Source organism: Brachycentrus maculatus, unplaced genomic scaffold, assembly GCF_059751285.1.
Source record: "Brachycentrus maculatus isolate JH-2025_06_01 unplaced genomic scaffold, ASM5975128v1 h1tg000683l, whole genome shotgun sequence".
NCBI classification, from domain to species: Eukaryota; Metazoa; Arthropoda; class Insecta; order Trichoptera; family Brachycentridae; genus Brachycentrus; species Brachycentrus maculatus.
Genome location: NW_028281415.1, coordinates 569,369 through 578,906, shown reverse-complemented (window position 1 = coordinate 578,906; position 9,538 = coordinate 569,369).

The following is a 9,538-nucleotide window of genomic DNA, read 5'->3' as shown; positions in this document are numbered from 1 at the left end:
CGTATAAAACAGACTGACCGAATTTTTATGTGCATAAAGTATACCATTCCATTCCTGCCATCCACCCAATGGTTGACATATCGCTCACTCCTTTCAAGAACGCCATAAATCAAAAATCGTCAATTTTCAGTTGTGCATGTTTTTGGAATGCCCATTAAATGTATTATATTCCTGCAAAATAGGCATATTTTTAACTTTATATTTACCCGCTACAAGGCAGAAAGTGTTGTTTTTGCATTTTGATGAAAAAATATTGTTTAATTATTTTTTTAAATATACTAAATATTTTTGAAATGTGGAAAAAACCTTCAGGTTTTACCTAAAAAGACCTGTTGCACAGTAAAAAGTTCAATAAGTGGCTTGATATTTAAACTTTAAAACATGTTATAAACTTTTAAAACGATCTCCTGAAAAATCAAGTTGTTTCGATATATGACGTTGTTGAAAGGAGTGAGCGATATGCGACCTACTTATCGAGGGTTTGGCTTTGGGACTCAGGTGGATGCTGCCATTAGAATTGAATCTGTGCCATATACAAATAAGACCTTTCCTGAGCAAGTGTTTTAAGTGTTGCTGTGATATATTGTAGGCCTAGAGAGGCGACTTCTAAAACCGCATCCAAAACAAAGACGATTTTAATAATACTGTTCATAAAATCCAAAAAAATATTCTAATACAAAAAATTATATCTTTAAAGTTATGGTCGCTTGGTTTATTAGTGAATATTAAGACAGCCTTTGATTTTGCCCGCTGCTGTTGACTTTTCAATGCTTACCTTGTTTTCTACCATTTATACTTCTCATACGAAATACCGACATGTTTTATTTTAATTTTATTAGCATCCCTTCATAAATAATTCACCGCACGCCCCTGGTGTCAACATATACTTAATAAATAAAAACAACAAAAAAAGAAGAAGTTAGATTAAAATTTCTGATTTCCGAGAATACAGTATTCAAATAATTCCACGCGGTATTAATTGTTATTTCGCATTGTTTTGAGGTAATCGAACAAATGTTTTCGCAGTACATTATATGTATACTTCAAATCTAATTAAAACCATTGCGTTTATGAGCAACTAATTTTCAAGAGTCTTTCGCATGAAGAAATACGATTTTAATACTAATTTGTGGAAAACACACATACGACAATTCTTTGGAGATCATGTCTATAATCCACAGCGAAAAATCGAAATTGTGAACATTAAACTTTTGAACTTAAACCAGCCTATGACAGGTCTAAATACCCAGACTTCCATATTCTTCTTCATCTATGCTGAGATTTTTACATTTTAAAAATAACTCTTGAATGAAGAAAACCTAGATTTGTGAACAAGTATTTGGACACACTAAAAAATGTCATTTTGCCGACAAGTATGTTTGTTTAGTCTTTATTCACGCTTTGCCGGTTGTTATTTAAAACCGAGACGATTTGGTTTTTATTTAATTACAATTATAACAATGCATTTCCTTCTTTATTCGGCTAAATACGGATATCGAAGTTATTAATGGTCATTGTATTGTAAATATTTAAATAGATATTTGCGAATTACGTAAATTGCTACAATCACGGATTGCGTAACGTATATTCATCAAATAAAAATGCAATGAATTAATACAAAATTAATCTGTGAAATCGCCAATTGTTTCGGTATTTTAAACCACAAGAGTAGGAAGGCCGAGCAATTTATAAAAATAAAGTGAATTGGGTGTTATTCAATTGTTTTTTTTTTGGTTGAATATATTGTCACAAATATCATTTATTGTTAAGTATTTTATTATTTTAAAGCAGTAGCCGGCTCGTTTTTGTACAGGAAACATTTATTTTGTAAATTCATAATGCCATTAATAGTTATTCATTTGATTCATATATAGAGTTGTAATCGAAACACAACCAAGACTTCGGTTATTATTACTAAAGTGTCGGGCTGTGGTCCCGTGGTTAGTGTCGTATATTGACTTCTCAGGGAGAACATATCCATCCCTGAATATGACAAGGTTCTTGACGAAACCGGTTGGAGAAAAGTACAAACAAAAGTGGTTATAAAAAAAGTTTTAGTTTTATTTTCTTAAGTAATGTAAAATGTGCAAAAAGTGTATGCAAAAAACCTTCAGGAATTTTTGTATTTATTTTTTTATTTTAAAACATTACATACATAAGTCACGTATATAATTTCCATTACCTACTCATTTTGGGATTAAGGTTGACAAGACTGAAACACAAATAAGAAAGTAAAAATATTAAACAAAACTAACACAAGGCAAAATGTAAAGTATAAAACAATAAATGGGTATAGGAAATAGACATAAAAAAACATAAGGTACGAAGCGTGTTTAAAAAAAACAAATGCTATATTTTTTATCCTCTTTTGAAAACCTGAATTCTCACAGATTTTGCCTTTATCTGCGTCTATTTTCGCAATAGAAACGCCGACGATAATCCCAGTATTAAGACAATACGCGCGGAAAAGTCAAGGGCGTCCGCAGGAAATAAGCAGAATTAATAAATCAACGTCTAGAATCCTTAAATGAGGTAATGACAGAACTAATTTATCGCCAGTTGCGCGAACATTGGCTCGGAGAAATGTAGAGGTCACACAACGTATTTGATATTCTCATCACACGCGTTTAGCACAAAGGTGAATATTGATACATTTAAGTACATCCCTCCTCCTACTGACATTACGCCATGTTAAAAATTGTCCAAAATTCCAAGACACGTTCAAGCTGTGTCGCCATTTTGTTCTCAAGTCGGCACTTGTACTAGCAACTTGAAAAAAGGAAAAGTTATTTTTTACACCGACGCAAATCGTATGATTTTTTTGATGACACATTGATTTTTAATCTCAAGATTTCATTGATATCTCAACAGATATGAACAAGTTTTTTGAAGAGAATTTAGACGTTTGGGCATTTGTTGAAAGTAGATTGTAACTATGAAAAGAAAATAGAAATGACTAATGTAAAAAACCAATGAAAAGAGAATAGCAGCAATGACTAGGGCACTCGTATTCGCACACCCGTACTCGTACTAGATCGGTGATCTGATTATTATTAATAAAAATGTCTATTATTAATTAACAAATCATAAAAAAAGACAAAATATATATTAACCGACCACCTACCAGTGCGACATGTGCGATCGAAAAAACCCTAAATAACGATTTCTTTAGAATAAACCATTTACTTAGTTCGATTTTCAGATTCGATTATTTAAATCTAAACGAGCCAATGGGGTTTTTTTTAAAGGACCCTACGTTCAAGTGACATTGAAATCTAGCTACGGCTTATGCAACACCGCTTATCATGGCCCTATCTTAGGGTTCAACTTTATAAGGTTTATAGCCTATGCCTACTCGTGAGTGGATTTACTCTTTACTCGTGAATGGAATTACTATAATTTCTTGTAATTCATGAGTGAACAAAATTCAAGTATATAGTATACATGTAGAAACATAAAAAGCTTAAGCTGAAAATAATATAAATCAAAGGAAATAACGAATACTATCATCGGAAAACCGAAAAGTAACCGCTGTGGGTAGTCACATCTCTACAAGTCGTGTCGCGGCGCGCGCCATTGTCGTCGGATTTACCGCGCTTTTTTGACGTTTGGCAATGACCAAAACACTGATATTGAAAAGGCGAGGCTGCACGCTGCCATTCTGGAGCAGGTACAAGGTACAGTTACGGAGGACAATAACAATAAATAAAGTAGGTGTTAGTTAATATTATACGATATCGGGATATCGCTGGATGGTCCATCAAATGTATATCTTCGAAAAATCAATGCGCTTTAGCGGCCGATTTACAAGGGCTAGGTTTTTTGCTATGATGAAAACTTGCAATTTCACGTTTTTTGCGGTTATTATGTACTGTAGTTTTTGATTATGCAAACCAGGTGTCCGATTAAGCAAAAATTATTAAATATTTGATTAAAATGACAATACAGGTTGAATTATTCTTTTTGTTGAAATTAGATACTTTTGGTTATTAAAAAAAATATATCAAAGAATGGAAAAGAAAAAATTGAAATCTCGAATACTTAACTAACCAGCTTATATTGTATTCCATATCTGTGACAAACGATGTATAGGGTAATGGAAGAATAATGCAGCATTATTTTGATCGTAATTTACGTAAAGGGAAGGTCTTATCTAACTATCATATCCCAGTCTGATGCACATACCATTTATTTATTTGAAAAGTGTCAATAATTTAGGCTGTTTGTTTTTTTATTTTATTATTTTTGTGTGTACATTGAGTACTAGTACCTACCTGAAGGGCTGAGCTAGGAACGAAGTACAAAAAAAATATTCAAATTTAGTTGTTCAGTGTTGCCAACTAAAAATCTGTTGATGTCGAAGGTGTGTATGGCAACACTTAAATATTCATCAAATTTATAATCATAAAATAAACCACTAGTATAAAATAATTTTGATATCTCTCCGAATCAATCTCATGACTGAAAATGGCTATCACGACTTGCTTGTGGGTGACATCTCTCCATCCAAAACAATTTTACACTCCTTCGTAAACATCTGCCATTGGTATCTTCATCGGCTCCGTAGTTAAATCACTGCATCTAGTTGATTTTTTCCCACGTAACCTCATCACATCCCAGCAATATATCCGGGCCATCAAGACTTCTGGAGATATGGCCAAAAACCGTCAACATTGTTGAGTCTCATTTGTCTATCCAGTTCTTAGTTTTTTGAGGTGTTTGTACTCAAATGCTAATCCAGTGACAACCTAATTTAGTAATGCTTTTGTTAAAATTGGTTGCAGTTCAGACTTATTTCATTTCTAATATTTTTTAACAAACCAAAAAATATAAACCTAAAACATCCCTTTTGTTTATCTCTAAACATGTTCCGTGTTATGTGAATCCATTACATATTTAAAGGTCACTTACCGTATAAGTACGTTGTATTTACAGCGGAGAGCTTCAGTCAATATTTGATAATAATAATTTCAATATCATGATTTGGTAGGCAGACTATAAAAGCATTTTTTGCATTGAAGTGGTGAAATATTGACAAAACATTTAGAACGAGGCGAGTACATACTGTGTTTGATCCTCGGTTGTTTGATCAACTCTCCTCCGAGATAAACATCGCATGATGTTATCGTTTTCAATTTGATGTTTGGAGTTTTGTCACGAATATTTATTTATTCGCCTCATCTTTTCATCAAAATGAGAAGTTAAAATATCATTGTTCTTTATAATTCTTTAAATATTGTTATAATTTCACACTATGGGTAGGCCCTTGTTGATTTATGTAGTATATTTGGGGTAGCTTAGGACAATGGTCAAATGGTAGTGGGCCGCCCAAGACCCTGCTTAAAAATTACATTAAAAATATGAAACATACCCGATTTAAAATGAATTAATTATCGAAAAAAATATTCAGTTGAGAACCCCTTCACATTAATGTAACAATAAAAACATTATCCACTGGATTTTACTAGTCAGAATAAGTCTCTACCAGACTGTTTTAAACGTTATTACATGCACATATCGTAGTCGTACAGGAGAAAGTGACCAACTAATGAAACGTAAAATGTTCAGGAAGGCCATTTAAGTCACTTTTGCTTGGCAAGAAAATAAACATCAATGCAGTTAGTTATTTTTAACAATATATTATACTTCCAAGTTTAAAATCCTTTGGGATTATTTCAGGGCAATATTAAGCTAATAAGATATCAAATAGTCAATGATCACGTTTTTGTAAAAAATGCACTTGGTCACTTTCTCCTGTATGACTACAATATTAGATATGACAGTTTAGTCCCCTTCAGGTTTAAAAAAAAACTAAATGTGTCAAATATGTATAGATTTTCTTTAAATCGGATTTTAAGCACTTAGTATGTTAATGTAAGCAAAAAAACAGTAAAATTGACTGTTTTTTGCTTACGTTAATATTGTCTTTATGTACAATAGTTTTAATTTCACCTTTGTATCTGACAAAAATTACATTTACCGTTTTCATCGCTGTTTATTTTGCAATATACACTTGATTCCGCTTACTTGGCAGCCACATACTTATATGCCAAATATCAAGGAACGGAAACCAAGCCAAATAATAAATAGTAATTTATATTGTATAATTCAGACAATATACCACATAATTAGGAAAGTGTGTTTTAAATTAAAAGCAGTAATTTAAATAATTGAAATAAATAAATAAAAATATTACATTCGGCAAATCATAATGGTGGGAAAAATAGAAGGACGCCGAGGACCTGGCAGAAATAGAACATTGTGGCTATGCAACATTCGCGAATGGACCGGGATGAGAGGAGTGGAAGAGTTGTTCCAGGCGGCGCAGGATTGCGAAGCCTTTGCCATAGTGATCGCCAACGTTGGGGGGACCTAACAAGGCACACGAAGAAGAAGAATAAATAAAAAGACAACAAATTTGAGGAATACTGTACTTTCATGTCAGAGTATAAAATATATTATTAAAGCGATATTTAACATAATTTATCATAATCCTAAATATTGTTAGCCAAGTAAATATTGTGTTTAAAATTGTTAGTCATTACAAAGCTCGTCCATAAAAATACTTTCTTATATAAGTGCAAGGGTTTTCATTATGAAAGTAAAATGTTTTAAACAGCATTGTAAAGCGTAATGTGTATAATTATTTTTTTTTTAATTTAAACACATAAAGTCACATAGTTTAATTTGAGCAGCAGTTTGAATCACAGTCGAATTCATTTCTGCAGTGAGTCTCTGCAGCAATTGATACCAGAAGGGACTATCATCTTGAATCCGGCCTCTTCTAAATAGCTTATTTTGCTATTGGCTTTTATTGATATGGACAGCTGAAAAAATACTGTATAGTACTACACACATCGCTCACTCCTTTCAAGAACGTCATAAATCAAAAAACTTGATTTTTCAGGAGAACGTTTTTAAAGTTTGAAAATAGAATACAATGTATTAAAAATAAATATCAAGCCACATATTAAACTTTTTACTATGCAACAGATCTTTTTAGGTAAAACCTGAAGGTTTTTTCTCCATTTGAAAAATATTTAGTATATTTAAAAAAATAATTAAACAATACCTTTTCTTCAAAATGCAAAAACAACACTTTCTGCCCTGTAGCGGGTAAATATTAAGTTAAAAATATGCCGCTTTTGCCGGGATATACTGTAGTACATTTTCTGGGCATTCCGAAAACATGCACAACTGAAAATTGACAATTTTTGATTTTTGACGTTCTTGAAAGGAGTGAGCGACATGTTAAAAGAATGATTCTCATTCATGCTATCTAAAATCAAACAAATGTAAACAGTCCATAAATGTTAATGAGGTATTCATCTTCCCCTGTTTTTTTTTTAAATGTGACATTCAGTATTCAATTACACATTTCTCAATTCTATTTTTTTATTTGAACTTCGTTTGTTCTTTATGTATTGTAGTAAATAAGCAAAAATTGATATACAGGTTTTTAACTTCAAATTGGACGTTTTACAAATGCCTTACAAATCAAATTGGACATTCAACAAATCACATTGGATGTTATATTCTCTCCGATTCTGCGGCTTCACATGTTAGCCAATGCTTTTGAAAGTATAGATTTATTTAATATATTGTTATCCTCCTTGAAATCTATACTTTCTCAGCATTTCTTCTCCATGTTATATTGGATAAATTTAAACGTTGTGTTTCACTCTCTCTTACTGCTCACCGATAGTGTTTGAAGGAGACGTGTATTTACTAGTGCTTACTACTTATTATTTTATTATTTTAATTATGATATTATGTTATAAGACTATTTGTTACAAGACTTTTTGTTTCTCTATTAGTTATTCATTAGTGTATTTTTTTATTTTTGTATATGTATTATATGTATTGCTTTAAAGGCTTCAGCCATTCAATAAATAAATAAATAAATATTGTATTTTGTATAAAAATTTAGATGTACTACATATACCGCCAGTGTGAATACCCGCCCACATCTTTTATTCTTAAGACTAGAAGAACGTTAGTCATCAAATCGGCAAGCCTGCTCTATGCACTGTCATAGTATATGTACTAAAGTTTTTAGATAAGATTTTCAATCTTACTTTAAACATATTTTTAAAAAATCCAACTTTTTATAACATACAATAAAACATCTAATTTGAATTGTAAATCCTGCATACACAAATATGTCTTTTTTAAGAAGTTCTTGAAATCTAGATACATATACTCAAATATCTTAAAAAAATTCTCCTTAAATTCCGAGAAGGGCTCAATATCACAAAAAAGGACAAATTTGATTATACTCGGTACATTATCTATACTGTGGATTCATTCCTATGGCAACTAGATATATGTTTTGATAAACACTGATAATAATAGCGACATATAAAAATCACAATTGATTTTATCGCCAGTCAAAAGTGATAAATAAATAATACATATTCTTAAACTATGCTTACCAACTAAAAAATATAAACATATGTAATATCATTAAATGGTGATATGTAAATTTTTCTCATCTAATTAAATGCTGCATTATAATTTTGCAGCGTTACTTCGGTCACGAAGTACAAGAAGACAGTGTGATCAGTCTTAAAGTTTTAGGGCGGTGATGGGTGATCAAATTAAAAAACCTAATTGGGTAACAAATTATTTAAAACAGATCTAAGTAGCTTCTTCTTTTAATTACTCAAATAGTATATACTTATTGTTAACTTTTTTCATTTTCATTTTTTGGTGTTTTGATTTCTGGTAAAAATCAAATATTAGTAGTTTATATTAGCACTATTAATCTATTTATATTTTTTATATCTATTGTATTCTTTCAAGTGCCCTTTATTATAACCTAAAATAAAATGTAAACCCATACCCAGGCCATGCCTTTGTGGGATCTTTTATTGTTTTAATATAATACAATATTTTTGTACTTGTAATTATGTTATATTGTGCAAAGCAACAAAAAAAATATAGAAAAAAAACTTGTTGTTCTTTTCGGTTTTTAGATTCAATCACTCAACACTAATCAGAGCACAAATTTGGTTATATACTGCATATTTTTAGCCCATGATATATCGCTCACTCCTTTCAAGAACGTCATAAATCAAAAAAGTTGATTTTTCAGGAGGACGTTTTTAAAGTTAATAAATATAATACAATTTATTAAAAATAAATATCAAGCCACTTATTCAACTTTTTACTGTGCAACAGATCTATTTAGGTTAAACCTGAAGGTTTTTTCTCCATTTGAAAAATAACTATTTTATTAAAAAAAAATAATCAAACAATACCCTTTCTTCAAAATGCAAAAACAACACTTTCTGCCCTGTAGCGGGTAAATATTAAGTTTAAAATATGCCTCTTTTGCTGGGATATAACACATTTTCTGGGCATTCCGAAAACATGCACAGGTGAAAATTGACGATTTTTGATTTATGACGTTCTTGAAAGGAGTGAGCTATATTTGACAATTCGACACCAAAAAGCTGGAAAGAAATATGATCGGAAAGTAACAAATACCATCCCAATCAAGCAATAAAAAAAGTAACAGTTGCCCATTAGGCAC